The following is an 18,840-nucleotide window of genomic DNA, read 5'->3' on the forward strand; positions in this document are numbered from 1 at the left end:
AACTCAGTGCTAAAATCATTGACATTTGAACAACATAGATGTAAAAGAAAAGTGAAAGCATCAAACATTAACTAGGGTTATTGTACTGGAAACTTTATCTTGGTAATTATTGCAAAGTCAAGAAAACCCACCACCATCCCCCCGTCCAAGCCAACCAAAGAAACCCCAACGACCTACTAGGGACGGTGTGGATCTAACAGAAATGATTTTTTTTTTTAAATGCAGTTAATTGAAACACATCTTTTTATAGATATGATCAACATAAATTTTTGCCTGTCATATGATTTTAAAACTTAAAACTTAATGCCATAAGAGCATAAATAGCATAGAACAGAATTTTAAATGTGATGCCATAAAAGTAGTTTTATTTTCAGAATTATGTATTTCCTCAGTATCACTTAACATGTAAGACTCCATCTAAATACCAGTGATAGATTAATTGATGAGCTACCGCCTACTTTATGTACAGGCATGAACATTTCTATTGTTTTCTTCAGATTCAGAGGACATGAAATTTTTTTTTATAAAGAACAAATCCTAAGCATATGATCAGGAATTTCATGTTTGATTTCTAAAATATCAACCGAATGTATTTATATTTAGAAATAGAATGATTCTAAACAAGGCTGGAAATCCTGGAAGAGAAAGTGAAGCTGATAGTGCCATGTGAGCCCTAGCTGATGTACTTTCAAATTTTATAATAAATACTTGAATTCTTGTATGTTAAAAACCACACATGAATATCCAGAAGAACATCTCAGAACTACATAAGATAAAATAAAATAAAATAAAATAGAAAAAATAGGTATATATTAAGTTCCTTTCATTTAATCTCAACCACCAATGTTTCACTTAATCTCAACCACCAATGTACACGTAGAAAATAATAGTTGCTCTTGAGCTAGCATGCCCTTGCCGTTGGAATTGTTAGTTCTTGGGATGTTGGCTAACAACACAAATTCAAATTCTCCTGAAATCTAGCTGCTTTTGAGAGACTCAAAGCAATAAACATCAATTAAAAACCATCAGCATCCCTCTTATAAGCATATGTGCATATACTCACAAGACTGAGTCATTTTTTTGTAGGGGCACGAGTAAGCGTGGGTGTCCTAGATTCCATTTCTTTGAGACTTCATTGACTTAATTACATTTGTGTCTTCTGCTTAGCTGACCACATTGTCAATGTTTAACAAATAATGAAACCTTAATATACTAAACTCAAGTTTGGAGTACACAGCTGCAAGTCCTCCCAATTTGTTTTTCATTTTGCCTCTAAAAATTCATCCTTGCTGAAGCTGCTGCCTTTCAAGCAGCAGTATTCTTGGCCTGAAGACAGACTGATGTTTGAAATGAATCAGCAGTACAGTAAATTTAATGTTCAAAAAATGGCTGTTCATATTTAGAGCTTGGCCAGAAATTGTAAGTTGCATCTATTCCATTTGCTATTATTTCCACAGGGCTGGTCAGTGGTAAAATTGCCCCAAACTAGTGGAGCTCTAGCTGTAGTTATTGGTATGAGTGAAGTCAGGCTGAGAAGAAGCATTTCAGAACAGAGACTGATGCTTGAGGGTGAAGCCTGCAATCAATCAAGCCGTAATCACAGTAAGTTGGAAGCAGAGTGTGCAGGTTCTGTCTGCAGTTGAGTCAGTTCCTTGCACCTTTGCAAAATCAGCACAGGTTTTCCGAAGTGGTTCTGAGCAGGGAGGAAAAAAGAGATGCCAAGGGAAGGAGTTAACTGGGATACAGGTAGTGAATAATAAATAGAGATGGCAGTGCTGATCAAAAGGGTCTGGAAATGTATTTAGAGCTGTGTCTTGAGATTCTCTTATACAAAGAATAGTCTCACTTCTTCCCTTTTTATTTGCCTGGAAATGTATTTCTGTTATTCAGCATGTTAGTTTCCTCTACCACTCCTATCAGGCACAGCTGAACCTTGGTATGTTAGAGCTATGTAGTTGCATTTCATGTTCCCTTAGCAACTGAATAACTGACACTTGAAGAGGAAGCAATAAAAGTGTGGTTTAATTCTTTTGCAGTTTGATAAAGCTTGAGAGATGGAAAAGTCATGCTCCAACTTCATGGGGAAGGAGAAAGCAAACTGCCTTTTGTTTGTATCTATTAACTGCTCTGAAAATACCTGCCCTGTTGCTTTCACTCAAAAAGCACACTCTACGTAGCTAATCTGAATCGATGTATTTATGTTATATGGAATCCTAGCTATGGGTTATTTGTAATACAGATTTATATGTTTAGTAGAGTAGGATGAGAGTGAAGAGAAGAGAGAGACCACACGTTAGCCACCTCCTAAACCATTTACTTTCAGAGACAGCTCTAGTTATAGAGGTTGGTCAATTTTAACTTTGGTTTCGCTCAGCATCAGAAGCTTCTTTGGTGGGAAAATTCAAGAAGGTGGAAGAATAAACTGGCAATTTGACTTTCTGAGGAGAGAGGTGGAATAGTTTTTGGAGGACCCATGAGGTGGCTGGTTAAAACGGACAAACCTATTCTTTCAGGAAATGATATGCCTCTAGATAAGGCACATAAACTTATGTGCAATTAGACAGATACTTTTTAAAGCATTTTCCATAAGGGAATCATTCCTTGTGTTAAATGTAACTTTTTGCGAATGAGGTTAATCCCACTTGGTGCAAAGTTGTTGGGGATGAAATGCAGAGAACAAGGCTGCATAGGAGATACTCAAACATAGCTGAAGTACTGCAGTCTAGGGACTGTTCTGAGAACAGCAAATTTATTTGAAGCTTCTCCAGAAAAGGCAGATGTACAATGCCTATGATAACACCCATCAGAAAAGAACAGAAAGGTGCAATATCCCTCTAAACATGACACACATCATGTAAGAAAACTGTTACAACTCTTTAGTGCCTCTTCTCCTTTTTGTCTGCTGTTTTCTGTCTCACATTTTACCTTTCTCCTTGTATTGCCCCAACTATTCATTTTAATCAGTTCTTCTTCCACAATATGCGGCTTTAGTATTCTGCATCTTTCTGCATGCTAAAATTGCTCTCCAGAGCATTGCTCCACCCACACTTTGATGGATTGCTGTTTATATGCTACTGCTCCCTGATCTCTGAAAAGCGCTGAATGAACAGAGGCACGTAGTGCAGGCGCTTCCACACTTCAGTACAAGATTGAACATGGATCTGACTAGACCTACAGTAATGCTTCTGCATTTCTATTATTGTGCTTGAACAACTTTTGCTACCAAAGAGAGTTTTGGAGAGACGCACCTTCTTCATGTCCTGTCTGACCCTCAATGCCTTCCCCATCCCCACCCTCCCCCATAATTGCATATGTCCACTCCTTCAGAAAAGAACATCTTCCTCTATTAATGATGCTTGCCTAGGGTCAATGCTTGTCAAAGCAGACAGGTACTCTCAGTGTCCTATTGAATTAGGTAATGTGACTCAAACGACTGTAAGCATGTTCAAGATTTTGGCTACTTTTAATTTGCAAAGTTTTCTGATGCATGGCAATATCCTTTCCTTCCCCACAGATAGCCATGGCAGCAAATGCTCATTTCAAGCCATTGAATCTATCCTAATTCCTTCTCTAGGTCATCTACCACAAGGGTCCCTTTTCACTAGTGGTGACTTGGTGACATTGCAAAAGATATTGCTCTGAAAGTACTGGTCATAACACTCCATTTCTGAATGCATAAGACAGCAAATAATTTCCACCTGAACATCTGTGACATTTGGGTTCTGAAACAGGCTCAAATGCCATGCTGTTCATTAGTAGGTATTCAATTTCCTGCACCTCTTTGCTTCAGTTTTGCTTCAATGCATAGAGTGTGCAGAGTCACTTGAAACAACCGTAATAAAGTTTTGCCAGAAAAGAGGGGGGTGTAAATAAAAGGTGCCTGGGGCAAAGCTGTATTTTGTGTTCTGGACATTTATATAGCTATTTACAGTGCTCTTCAGTTAAATAATAATAATAATAATTTTAAAAAACAACCAAAATTACCATAGCAACTGAAGCAAGTACGTGTTACATTTTTAATCTCTTGGATACCCAAACCCTACTAAGAAAACACACAGAAGAAAAAATGTGAACTTGTGTGTCTTCCCTGTGTTTGAAGGGAATATTTTGTTTCTTATTTCCTTGCCAGTATTTAATGCTGCCTGTGTTAGGGGAGTAGCTTTGTTCTCTTTCCATTGTTACGCTTGCATCTCAGGCAGATGAGTGCAGGAGACAGCTGGAAGGCATTCTCTTCCGAGACATTTTGGAAACTGCCAAGACTTTGCAGCAAATGGTGTCTATAAGGCCACTATGATATTTTTTTTTCTGACATACTGGAATGAATTTCATGGGTGAACACATGGGGAACACACCTATAATAAAACATGCCTGTATTTCATATCTGCACAAAACTACTTGCTATGCTTTTCTGAATTTGATGTACAGGAAGGTACTTGTTCAAGTTTATTTCCCCTCCCCACTACAGTTCCCTGGTTTGACTTGGTTTCCTTAAATCCTGTTTGAATTAGAGTACACAATATTTCTGCTACACAAAATCTACAAGGGTGGTGTTTAAAAATATATAAGCCTCCATCAACGGGTGTTTTGTCTAAGAAGAGTGAGGCAAAAAAGGCATTGGTTGGTCCATCAGTAGTCTTCCCATTACTCTAATGGTTGTAAATTGGGAATTATTTCTCCTACTGATGGTAAACATTTTTTTTTCCATATTCTGTCCACCCTGTTATTGGAAGAATAATTACAATTCTACTTATCAAGATGATCAAGGGATTAAACCAGCTGTTTTCCTCATGTTACCACACTACTTTGTTTTGAATCTCTTGTGAAGAATGGGGCTTTTTGCAGTGTAACCTGCCTGGACTCTTCACTTTTTTCCAAGACAAACAGCTTTTGAGCCAAGATCAATTTGGACGGCATGCAATAACTTGCATCTTTTTTCAAGAGATTCAGAGTCCTATAGGAAAGCTAAATGAGCCTTAGAGCAGCCCTAGAAGGAACATCTGTGGGTAGCTTGAGGTACAGAAAGATTGCCTACTCAAAACCATATGAGTTAACTTAACATGCAGAGGATCGTGGTTCTCCAAACCATTAAACAATTTCAAGCCTGATCCTGTTGGTTAAGGCCCTGAGACAGATTTTTACCAAGTATGTCTTCATAATACTTCAGGAAAAATCTGTCCTTGTCATTTCCCTGTCAAATGCCTGCAAACTACTGTATTGCAAACCCAAGTGAGACTCCAGATTTCAGAGAAAATACTTATGATACTTATGTTACGTGCTCTTTATACTCTTCACAGACACAAAATTTTATGTAGAACAGTATTATGTTTTGTCAGCATGGTTGCATTGCATCCTTTCGAGAGCTGGCCAAGAGTGTTTCTCTTAGAAACTAATATTTTCTCAGAATGAAACTTTGCATGGGAAATCAGCTGTTTCTAAGGCATTTTCATTTTGAAAGATTTTGGTGGAATCATGGCAGAATGTTTAGAACTACTTGCATTAGAGCACCAATTTGCTTTGATGCTATGCAACATGCACCAGTCAAATGGAATTAAATAGATAGAGTTTATCAGTAAATACTTTTTAACTCCAAACAGATGTGAATTTTTTTTAATTGAAAATTTCTTAAAAGTTGGAAATTCTCATTTTCATCTAACTCTAAGTTTCACCTCAAAATGGTGAAATAATTGTGACATAACTCAGAAAATTTTGTTTTATTTCTGCTGACTAGCCTTGATGTTAGCACTTACAGCTCCTGTGAATATTGAGCAAAATCCACAAATGAAATATGAATTTTCAATAGCTTATGTTCAGCTTGAATAAAAAAAAAAGTAATTCTTTGCTTCCCTTCTCATCTTGGAGTTCATACTGCAGTGACAATTTGGAATTTACAACCCAGACATTTAACATCCTTCACAAGAACATATAATTTGAAAAACTTGTGAAGAAAGATGTCTCCTCTAAAAAATGGCACTACCTCTTTGTAAAAAGACCCCTGCCATTTAAATTTCTGTTCAGCTTCCCATCTTAAGCTAAATAACACATTTTTTTCCAATGTGGTTTTTTTCAAAGTTACCCAGATTAGATATTCACTTGCAAGAGTTAAAATGTGCATTGCTGGCTTTCTTTTATATCCCTTCACGTAAGTTTGCGGCTAGTGCAGAATATAGGTTTTAGCAAATTCCATTGCTGAAAATAGAGACAATGCTATTGAGTAGGTGTCTACAATCCTACAAACTACCAAAGCAACATGCACCTTGAATTTGTAAAATAAGCCCCGAGAATTTTCTTTCAAAGAATGTAGTACGATGTATGCTTTGATAAACCTGGCAAAGGAGGGTTTAAAATTAGGCTGTTTCTGTGGAAATAGATGTCTGATGACATTAATCAAACTAGGCTTGATGTCCAACTCTCTTTGACTCCACTGGATATTGGACACAATCTCTCTCAGTAAGGCCACTAAATGCGTATATTTATTAACTATATATGCAAATCTGTTCTTTACACACTAGTAGATACCTTTCAGCTATGTTTGGCTGACCCAAGTGAATACTTCCTTATGTTAAAAACCGCAAAAAGCAGGGCATTTGTCTCCTATATTCTATGGAAATATACATTTTCCAACTAAGCTCTAGAAAATGCATCAGTGAGAACACGAGTCTTGTGGGAAATGACTGCCTTGGAAAACTTAGAGTTCCTTCATATTTTAATTGGCTTGAAAAAGTCTTTTAATTCTTCAGTATTTCTAATGTGTGTTAGATCCCCCTTGTTCACATACATATATTAAAAAGAAGAGGGAAGGCAAAATTCAGAACTGGACCTCTCCAAAGTTTGTTCTTTAATGCAAAAGTTTCATATGATGGCAAACTGGTTAAGGAAGAAAATGACAAATGGAAGACACAAGAAACTGTATTGCTTTTGTGAAGCAGTAGAGTAGATTCTGTATTTTGATTAGATGAGATGCTTAGCTCCAAAAACTTAGCAAAGAAAATCTAAAGGAGTTGTTTGTGTAATAATGGGTTGTTTTACATGGTAAGATACATAGCCTCACAATGTTTTCTTTCCTCATCTTCAATAAGCAGGTTTATAAATATTGTTAGCATTGCTGAACACAAAACCATTATGATAGTGAGCCAGATTTTACGCTAGGAAATGCTCCCTTTAATGTCTTTAAATTATTATAAAGAATATTACAATATTTAAAAATTTTAATACTGGCTTCAAATTGAGGGAGAAATATTTTTGTAGATTAACCTAATGATCAAGAGGTACAGCGATAAACTTTCAAAGCATGCAACATGTTTAGTTCCCATTTTCAAGAGTATTTTTGGAGCTAAGGAATCCGTAATATCAACCATGCTGCACAAGTTGCTAGCAATCCTGCTATGACAAGTAGTTATTCAGAGGAAAGGTTGCTTAATGTTTCCTACAGACAGGCAATGCTGGATACTCACCAGGAGTGAAAGATAACAACTAATATAATACATGCTTTAAAATGCATATTGGTAGACAGGTATGTAACTTATGTATTTTGAATTTATTAGTTTACCTTGTTTTAGCTTAATCTTTCATTCGCCTAGCTTTTCTGTGACAAAAGTGGTTCAAATTTGCACTGTATGAGGTGTCCCAGGCTAACACACTTGTCCAGTTAGAAAATGTTTATTAAAAATTTCTGTAGTAGACATTACTTTGTGATAATACATGTCTTGTAGTATATGTTATGAGCATACTAGGAAACAGTACCGTTTACATGTCTGACCTGCAGCTTGATACCTATCTGCCTATGCAGTAGTGTTCATTGAAAATAAAAGTGGGAGAAATTTCTTTTTAGATTTCTTTTTCAGTGAGTGATTCAAGCTACAATTAAGGCTTGGAAATTATTATGCTTTCAGATTAGGTTATCATCTTTCCATTCCAGGATTTGCATTAGGGATAAAAGTATGATCAGGGACAGAAGCAGGTGAAAGAAGAGATCATTCTCTTGGAATTGTCCTGTACGGGTGGTCAGTTTTATGAAATGAACTATAAATGATGTGTTAGGACCATGGTTTTATTTCTAGAAAGAGAAGCAGCCTAAAATTGCTTAGAAGGTAAGTTCTAAAGTAAAAAAAGTCTCCTAAACTTTGTTAAGTTTTGAAATTGGGTGTGAACTTTTCTATTCACCCACTCACTTTATCCCTTGTCCCTATGCTGTGTTGCAGTTCCTTTAATCTCCAGACTTGTTGCAGAAGTTCATAGGCCTCTCTGTTTTGTAGTCTGGCAGATTTTCTGATACTACTAATTGGTTTTGACTTCCCTGGAATGGTCCATTGTGGTTTTACATAGTATGACATTGTAATGAGATGCATTTGTTCACAATGTTAATTTTGTTAGCTCTAAGATTCTTTATTTCTATTAAATATTAAGAAATACAGAGTGAATTCTGGCTCTTCAGACTTGTGCAACGTAGATTACAGCAAAGTCACAATGTTTTAATTCATTCTGCTATGCTTTCAGTTCTAGGTTGTAAGCCCAAATACATTTGCCTTTAAATGCTTTAGAGGTAGACAGGTTGGGTTTTCATTACTTCTAAATACGTGGCTGCCTTGGGGCTTCTAATTTTTTTTTTTTTTTTAATGGAGTGAGAGGCTATAAAACCTATTTGCAGTAAAGCAGGCAGACTTCCGAAAGTTTCCTACTAGCTCACCAGGCTCAGCTGAAAGAGCAGGTATCTTAAAGCTTATTTAACTCTTGTTCCTTGGCTTCTAATTAAAACCACTGAAATTCACCCCATTTTGAAAAGGGCGCATCTGATTTCATCTGAGATATTCCCTTTGTCTCATTTTAGCTGTCTCTGTTTTATATACTTATGAAAAAAAATAAGGAATCACAGTCAACTGTCCATTGATGGCAGGAAGGTTGCCTGGCTGGTCGATGAGCTTTGGCAGAGGTGTGGACACAACGTCCCAATCTCTACACGTATCTTAGCTAGAGACTCCAGAACAGCCCTGCACTAAATGAGGGAGCACCAAGGAATGGTGCAACTATGAATGGGTTTATTTGTTCAGTCCCCAGTGCTTAGGAATAATAGAGATTTTATTCTTCTGATTGTTATTGCATTAATTAATTCAGTTCCAATCAAGGATTCTCATCTTAATAAACTAAAATATCAGAATCTTTGGTCGTATCATACAAGTTTAGCTTTTTAATATATTTTTTAAAATATCGTAGTAATTGCCTTTAGGAGATTCACAGAGTTCACTCCTAAATGTAGTTATTTATGTTTGTCTGTTTTCACGGTTCCCATTACCATAATATATGAGTTTCATAGCCTTTAATGTGTGAATCTGCCCTAGGCCTCTGTGAATAAGTAAGTATTAGCTACATTTTGAAAACAATGTAAGGCATGTCATGCAGCTTTAATTGTCTAAGTTAAGCCTCATTTTGTTGCCTTGGATTCCAGCACAGGCTATGAAAAAGTTTAGGCTGCTAACTGAGCCATTCTGACTTGTACTCTACCACCTTTGTTCAGGAGTCTCACCACCTAAATAAGGTAATATCACTATCCCTCTAGGAGACTAAGTAACAGGTTTTCAGAGATGTCTAGACATTTGAGAAAGCAGAGGAATATCAAATGGGATTTAAAAAAACAACGTATCCTGAAATGCCTAGGCATGTTGAAGACTTACTGAAGGCATTTATCTCCATCTGCCTGTCTTGCCAGAGCAGAGCAAGTTCTTGAGCACAGGTCTGCAAAGTCCTATACTTCTGCTTAGTCAGTGGTTCAGTCTTCTTCTTCACTGCTTTCTTTTATTGTAATTCATGTCTCAGGACAGAGAACAGACATTCTGCCCAGTGACCTTTGAGAAGTCTTTTTAATCACATTTGTGCCTAGGGAATAGCAGTAAGAAATAATACCAACAAGTACTGCACAATGACAGGGTCAGAAGCTGTCCCCTGTTGGGTAGGTAAGATGAACTGTAAACTTTATCCTTCATAATTATTTCTTTTTAATATGTGACACAAGAAGAAAGATAAATATCACTTCCTTTATTTGTATAGTTTGTGATATTATTCTTTCTGGGAATACTAGTCTATAAGATTTTTCATCACAAAGCATTCAAGTCCTGGCTCAATCGATGGTATTTGCTTTAACTGGCTGTACCGAAAGGTCTGTGTTCCTACGTGTGCTGGTGTTGCTGTATAGCTTTATTGTCTCCCCTCAATTTTTGTCACTTAATCTGAAACCTTAAAACAAAGTACTAAAATTTGGTACAAGGAAAGTAATGAACCTCCAAAAGAAATCCAGTGTAACTGGAAAGAACCATTTTAATTAGCTGACAGAATTGCATTGTTTAGGTTTCTTCTAAAAATCAATGAAGTGGCTGCAAATGTTTCTAATGTCTTCATGCCTTTAAAACTCTCACTGGGGAGCCCTCACTCTTACCACAAAAAAAAAGTTTTTATAATTTTGAAATATTATAGAGGCAACCGGTACTCGAAAAAGACTAAAATGCAGATATTTTAAGTTTGCTTGGTGGCAAAAAATAGTTTTAAAAATGCTTGACCTTTTTCTGCTTTCTTCTGGGCTTTGGGGTTGGGGTTCTTTTTATCAGATTTTGAGTGGATCAGATGCTATAGAATTTCAAGCTACTGAATATTGTGTTATTGAAGCCTAAGCATGAAGTAAACAAAACCTCTCTATCCAGGAAGGATACCAGAGATGACTCCTGTACCTAGGACTGTGCTTAGCTTAGACTAGCTGGAACTGTTTTCTAACACCCAGGCCTGGATTAATCTTCCCTTCCATTCACAGGCAGAATGCACATAATTATGCATATTGCTCTAGTAATACTTGACAAATGGCTGCCACTGGGTGAAATCTGTGTAATCTATGTGATAAAAGGATTCTGAGAAAAAAATATAAAAATAGAATAATATCATAGAATCATAGAATAACCAGGTTGGAAGAGACCCACCGGATCATCGAGTCCAACCATTCCTATCAAACACTAAACCATGCCCCTTAGCACCTCGTCCACCCGTGCCTTAAACACCTCCAGGGGAGGTGACTCAACCACCTCCCTGGGCAGCCTGTTCCAGTGCCCAATGACCCTTTCTGTGAAAATTTTTTCCTAATGTCCAGCCTAAACCTCCCCTGGCGGAGCTTGAGGCCATTCCCTCTTGTCCTGTCCCCCGTCACTTGGGAGAAGAGGCCAGCACCCTCCTCTCTACAGCCTCCTTTCAGGTAGTTGTAGAGAGCAATGAGGTCTCCCCTCAGCCTCCTCTTCTCCAGGCTAAACAACCCCAGCTCTCTCAGCTGCTCCTCATAAGGCCTGTTCTCCAGCCCCCTCACCAGCTTTGTTGCTCTTCTCTGGACTCTCTCCAGAGCCTCAACATCCTTCTTGTGGTGAGGGGCCCAGAACTGAACACAGGATTCGAGGAGCGGTCTCAGCAGGGCCGAGTACAGAGGGAGAATAACCTCCCTGGACCTGCTGGTCACGCCGTTTCTGATACAAGCCAAGATGCCATTGGCCTTCTTGGCCACCTGGGCACACTGCTGGCTCATGTTCAGTCGCTGTCAACCAACACCCCCAGGTCCCTCTCCTCCAGGCAGCTTTCTAGACAGACTTCTCCCAGTCTGTAGCACTGCATAGGGTTGTTGTGCCCCAAGTGCAGGACCCGGCATTTGGCCTTGTTAAACCTCATGCCATTGGACTCTGCCCAGCGGTCCAGCCTGTCCAGATCTCTTTGCAGAGCCTCCCTACCCTCCAGCAGATCAACACTTCCACCCAGCTTAGTGTCGTCCGCAAACTTGCTCAGGGCGCACTCGATGCCTTCATCCAGGTCATTGATAAAGACATTGAACAGGGCTGGACCCAGCACTGAGCCCTGGGGAACCCCACTTGTCACTGGCCTCCAGCTGGATTTCACACCATTTACCACCACTCTCTGGGCCCGGCCATCCAACCAGTTTTCCACCCAGGAGAGTGTGCGCCTGTCCAGGCCAGAGATTGACAGTTTCCAAAGCAGAACGCTGTGAGAAACTGTGTCAAAGGCTTTGCTGAAGTCCAGGAAGACCACATCCACAGCCTTCCCCTCATCCAGCAGCCGAGTCACTTTGTCACAGAAGGCGATCAGGTTAGTTTGGCAAGACCTGCCTTTTGGGAACCCATGTTGACTGGGCCTGGTCACCTGGTTCTCTTGCATGTGCTTCATGATAGCACTCAAGATCACCTGCTCCATGACTTTCCCTGGCACTGAGGTCAGACTGACAGGCCTGTAGTTTCCTGGGTCCTCCCTGCGACCCTTCTTGTAGATGAGCACAACATCAGCCAGCCTCCAGTCCAGTGGAACTTCCCCAGTCTTCCAGGACTGTCGGAAGATGATGGAAAGGGGTTTGGCCAGCACATCCACCAGCTCCTTCAATATCCTTGGGTGAATCCCATCTGGCCCCATAGACTTGTGGGTGTCTAGTTGGGCAAGCAAGGCTCTGACCACCTCCTCTTGGATCATGGGAGCCTCATTTTGCTCCTCTAGCTCCTGGGTTTGTACACAGACGGAACAACTTCCTTTACAAATTAAAGACTGAGGCAAAGAAGGCATTAAGTACCTCAGCCTTTTCCTCATCCCCTGTCGCTGTTGTTCCTTCTGTGTCCAATAGGGACTGTATGGTCTCCCTAGTCCTCCTTTTAGTTTTTATATATTTATAGAAAGATTTTTTGTTATCTTTCACAGACTTGGCCAATCTGATTTCTAGCTGAGCCTTAGCCCTTGTGATTTTTTCCCTACACAATCTCACTTCCCTCCTGTAGTCCACCCAAGAGGCCTGTCCCCTCTTCCAGAGCCCATAAACGTTTCTCTTCTTCTTGATATCACTCAAGATCTCACTGTTCAACCAAGCTGGTTTTCTCCCCTGCCGGCTTCTTTTCTGGAACATGGGGATGGCTTTCTCCTGAGCTGCTAGGATTTCCTTTTTGAAGAGCTCCCAGCCCTCATGGGCTCCCTTGCCCTTAAGTACCGTCTCCCATGAGACTTTGCCAACCAGCCTTCTGAAGAGTTCAAAGTCTGCCCTCTGGAAATTTAATGCTACTGTCCTACTAACCACCCTCTTCACTTCACCTAGAACAGAAAACCCTATCATCTCATGATCGCTTTGTCCTAGGCATCCTCCTACTGCCACATCCCCCACAAGGCCTTCTTTGTTCACAAACAGCAGGTCCAGGAGGGCACCTTCCCTTGTTGGTTCATTCACCAGCTGTGCAAGGAAGTTGTCTTCCACGCACTCCAGGAACCTCCTAGACTGCTTCCTTTCTGCTCTATTGTACTTCCAGCAGATATCAGGAAGATTGAGGTCTCCCACAAGGTCAAGAGGCATTGATCTAGAGATTAACCCCAGCTGTTTATAGAAGAGCTCATCAGCTGCTTCTCCTTGGTTGGGTGGTCTGTAACAGACTCCCATCACAAAATCTACCTTCTGATGGGCTCCTCTGATTTTAACCCACAGGCACTCAACCTCCTGATCGCCACAATCCATCTCAACGGTGTCGAAGTCCTCCCTTACAAAGAAGGCTACCCCACCTCCTCTCTTACCCTTCTTATCCCACCTGAAGAGTTTGTACCCCACCACAGCTGCACTCCAGTTATATGAGTCATCCCACCACGTTTCTGTGATGACAACGACATCATAGGCTCCTTGCCCTACGACAGCTTCCAGCTCTTCCTTCTTATTCCCCATGCTGCGTGCATTGGTGTAAATGCACTTCAGTTGAGCTGAGGAGCCTTCAGCCCTCTTAGAGGGAACAGAGTTCATTCCCAATTGCCTGGTTACTGGAGTAGCCAGCACCAGAGTGCCCGAATCTCCCTTACCACCCCCAGGTGTGTTCTCCCCCACTTTCTGTGTGGTGATGTACTGGTGATCCTCACCAGCACACCCTCTCTGAATCACCAGTGCCCCACGTCCAGGCTTGTTCCTGTCTAGACTGAGCTCAACCCCCTCCCCCTTCACATCTAGTTTAAAGCTCGATTTATGAGCTTAGCTAGGTTTTTAGCAAGGGCTTTAGCCCCCCTAGGAGACACACGTGTCCCATCCTTAGCAACAAAGCCTGGGGGTGCGTGAGCCACCCCATGATCAAAGAAGCCGAAGCCCCTCTCCTCACACCAGGCTCGGAGCCAGACATTAATCGAATTCTTCTTCCTGACTTCCAGCTCCTCTCTGTTTAGCCTTGGGATGGAGCAGAATACTATCTGAGCCTCAGAGCCCTCCATCATTTTCCCAATGGCCCTGAAGTCTTTCTTGATGGCTTTGGTCTTTCTGTTTACTAGATCATCATTACCAGTTTGGACTGCTATCAGAGGATAGTAGTCTGTCTCATGGACCAGGGAAGGAAGTTTTCTAGCTACCTCCTTCACTGATGCCCCCAGTAAGCAGCAGACCTCTCTGTGGAGCGGGTCTGGTCTGCAAATGGGTCCCTCCGTTCCTTTTAGGAGGGAGACCCCTACAGCAATCACCCTCTTCTTCTTGATGGAGGATGTTTTTATCTTTTTCTGAGGATGGTGCAGCCTAGGGAAGGATTCTGGGCTGTGGGAGCCATCATCCTCATCCTCAGGGCTGGATTCCACCTGCAGCACCTGGTACTTGTTCGCCAGGGGGATCTGGGGCTTTGCTGTCTGGTTGAGGGGAGCAGGTTTCCTTTGTCTGGCAGGAACTTGCTGCCATTCCCCATCTCTTGTAACCCCAACCTTGCAGTTTGCAGGTGGATGGTGTTTGGACATAGCAGCTGCAGCAGGCTGCTGAGTTAGTGAGAGGGTGCTACTCCACTGGTCTATCTCCCTCTCACACTCCCTGATGGTCCTCAGCCTCTTTACCTCCTCAATATATATATAATATGTTATATATATAAAGTGGAAAAGAATAGAGCTACATCTTCATAAACAAAAAGCACTGAACAGCCCTGCTCAATGTGCAACGTGGACATTTCCCTTCTAGGTCAGGTTGACCAGAGGCTCTCTGCTGGAGACCTCACCAGTGATACCTTTGCCTTCATTCACCTTGAAAGATTAGTATTTCTCTAAGATGAGTATGAGTTGTAGCTTTTGAAAACTTCCAAGTACCTGATGCAGTTATGTAAAAGAAACACCTCTATATATGGTTTTGAGCCTTGCAGTTGTATTATCTGAACTCTAACAATAAAACAAAATAACATATCAATCAATGATGGAAAAGGCCTTCCTTTAGTTTAGGGAGGTGGAGGGCAGAATGTATTGCCCCAGTTAGTGGCAGAAGTATTCTGGCTATTGCTTCCACTTCTATGAGCCTCTGCTTGTTCTTGTCCATTCCAAGCTTAAAATTAAAACAACATTAGCTTTGTGTCTGACTCGGAAAATAATTTATTTCATTTAAGTTGCTGTATAACTGACAAAGAAATGCTGCAAAAGTTTTGCTCTTCTTTCTTCAGTTCTTCATTTCTTTCTCCTTAGAGAAGGAATTGATGGCTGTATTAAGCCATGTTGTGTCAGTATTTAAGCATTTGCAACTCCCAAATAAGGTGTGCTGTGCTTGATGTAATTACAGAAGATGCAAAGATCATGTGAATTGTTTTTCTGTGGTAGGGCTTTTTCCAAATAGATCATTCCTTCCTTCTAGGAGACTTATTTGAATTTTCTTTAATGAGTATCAGTACTGTTAATCTTTAGTGATTAGAAGCATAAAACTCTGAAGACACCGAGACTTCTTAAGATAGGAAAAAAATTTTCTTGAGACCCTTCTTAATTTCCTACCCAACGTAAACAATACAGTAAAATATATTCATTTTACTTTCCAGTATGTAACAGACAATATTGTGGGTGTTCCATTTCTATCCCTTTCTTTATACCCTATTGATATTTATGGGTCATGGGACATGGACAAGCGTGAGACATAGGCCTGTGAGAACTTCATGAAGTTCAACAAGGCCAGGTTGGATGGGGCCTTGGGCAGCCTGATCTAGTGGGATATCCCAGGCCGTGGCAGGGGGCTGGAAATAGATGATCTTTAAAGTCCCTTCCAACTCTAACGATTCTATGATTCTATGTTTAGCATAGAGAACACTTCAGGGAAACCTTATACCAGCCTTCCACTACTTAAAGGGGGCCTACGGGAAAGTTAGGAGGGGCTCTTTATCTGGGATTGTAGAAGCTGGATGAGGGGTAACGGTTATAAGCTGAAAGAGCGTGGATTTAGATTAGATATGAGGAAGAAATTCTTTCCTGTGAAGGTGGTGAGGCACTGGAACAGGTTGTCCAGAGAAGCAGTGCATGCCCCATCCCTGGAGGTGTTCAAGACCAGGTTTCACTATCATTTTTGTAGTCTGTTAAAGGGGAAACTGGAGTACTTATACTTCAAAAGCGGTAGCCCCATATGAGTGGGGTTGACAGGAGCTTAGCCTAGAAAAGCATAAGCTTTTCTGGCAGACCTGACTGCAGTGCAAAGGTACTAAATGCATTTTAGGTGAGCTTGCTCATAGATGAGCAAAAGGACTCAAGGCGGCACAGAATTCATTGTGGCATATCCATATGGATGAGAAGCTAAACTGCATGCTGTTAAATGTGGTACCAGAGTGAGCTGTCTCTTTTTTTTTACAGCTGCCTAGGATATGCCTACATTGTAGTGCCATTTGTGGTGTAGATGCAAACTTCTTTAGCAGGAACCAGATTTCAGTTTCTCAGACACTTGTTCAAGCAGAAAGGAAGCTAAAATTCTCTTCTCACTATTTTTATGTTTGTGGCTTTCCAGGGTTTCTATTTTCTTTCAGATTGCATCACCATGTCACATCTAAAATTCCATGTCCATGAAAGGGTTAGAGGGCTATGCTTTTTCTAAGTTGAAGAAAAAAGTCTGAAATCATTTGTGCAGTAAATGAAATAGACTCAAGCCTCCTCTATGGTATGCAACTAATTAGCTGATGTTCATTTTCAAGTGCGTTGTTCACAGTCAAGCTGAGACAATGTGAATATGCATTATAATGTCCCAGGAATGTGTCCTAATTCTAACTGCTTCCTTTTACTGCTGCTGCTACCAACCATGAATAAACCCTGCTTGAAAATTTGAAAGGTGATGCATGTATTCTGGAGACATACATTTTCAACATCTGAATCTGAGTTCTCTGTGATGTAAACCCTGTGAAAGAAGGGCTCTGGCATTACAGCATGGAAAATGTCTCCTTTTGCCTTTTTCTTTCTCTTTGTTTCTTCCTTCTTCTTGATGATTCTCAAAAATTTCAGTTCTTTGATTTTAAAAAAAGTGTTTCTCAGAGACTTTTGACTATTTGCATCCATTTAATTTCAGTAATACAAATACTAGATTTTAGTGCTACCAACAAAATGTGATTTATTTTATATTATTTATTTATGTTTATTTAGGATTTAGTTAACAGTCTCTGTAGTTACAAGCAGCTAGAAGCCAGCCTAGTGAGTCATTTCCTTTACGCTGACACCCACTGAAATGGCTCTCTTGCTGAAAATTCATTGATGTAAGCAGACAAGCAGTATCGCGAGAGGTCATAGAATCATAAATTCCCATTTCCTCAAGCATGTGAATGTTTTCTTGACAGAATAAAGTCAAAAGAAATCTAGGCCTATGGGGGTCAAGGACACGAGAGAGAATTAATTTTATTCACATGAATTGATGCAAAAATTATTTGTAAAAGTTGGTTTAGTTCCAATCACAGAAATAAGGCACTGGAAATGTTCTTATCAACACTCCCTGTCTCCCTGGTGTCAGGCTATGTGTTTAGAGATAAAGTATGAAAATCATGATAATGCACTGACTCCTGTAGAGAAAGCAGAACTACAACTGACTTAATATTTAGAAGAAGGTAAACCAAATAGACACAATTAGTTCTTGGCATTTGTCTGGTAACTTCTTCATGTACTCATCATGGTCATATGAGGCCTCCGTTTTCTCCCTCAGTGCTTAGAAGGGAGATAACCAGATGAAGGAGAGTTTTATTTCTGGAACATTCAATTGGAGGTTGCAGCTATATTTTGTTGGTAAGAAATCAAGTACTCACAATGTAAAAAGTGTACAGGCATGCATGTAAATGTTGGAGATCAAAGAGTTAGTCTTCTATGGGGATTATCTAATGTTACTACTTTCTTCCTCACTTATTATTATGGCATCACTCAGAATATAGTGGGATTTCTTGTCGTATTTGTTGACATACTGGAAAATACTTGAACATCCTCCAAGTCTGCAGATCCGTTTGCCAGGATGAATTCCTACAGAACCTGGAGGGGCCTCTTTGGAAATGTTACTGTGGTTTTTCACTAGATTAAGATACATTCAATAAATAAACAAGCAAACCAACCAACCAACCATCTAACCAATGTTAGGATAAATGAGGTTCCAGATACCAGCCTAGAAAAAGAAAATCCTGCCCTTGCACACTTCTCCTAGGTAGCATCGTGCTGCCATGTTCTGCCTGTCCCTGCAGAACCTATCTCATCTTCCTTTGTCACAGCTCAGCTTTCTGCCTTTTCAGGCCAACAAACAAAACAGCATAATGAGAACAGAGGAAAGACTTACTTTAAATATTAAATGGCCTCTGTGGTAATTTTTTATCTTTTATCTTTTTTTATCTTTTTAAAGAAACCCTGGTGGTTAAAAAAAAAAAATCAAACAGGTGAAATTGCGTTTTTAAAACAAATACTGCACATTCCTTACTGCTATTGGGGGAGGGGTAGAGTGAGATTTGGCTGCTGGAGTGTGTTTGCTGCTCAGCATCAAGCGGGGAGGAAGGTGGCTGCCTCGCTGCCTGCAGCAGCCAGGTGACCACAGGGCTGAGAGGCAGCTTCAGAATCAGCCACAGGTAGTTTGGTGTGTCT

This window comes from Phaenicophaeus curvirostris, chromosome 4 (assembly GCF_032191515.1).
Source record: "Phaenicophaeus curvirostris isolate KB17595 chromosome 4, BPBGC_Pcur_1.0, whole genome shotgun sequence".
Classification (NCBI taxonomy): Eukaryota; Metazoa; Chordata; class Aves; order Cuculiformes; family Cuculidae; genus Phaenicophaeus; species Phaenicophaeus curvirostris.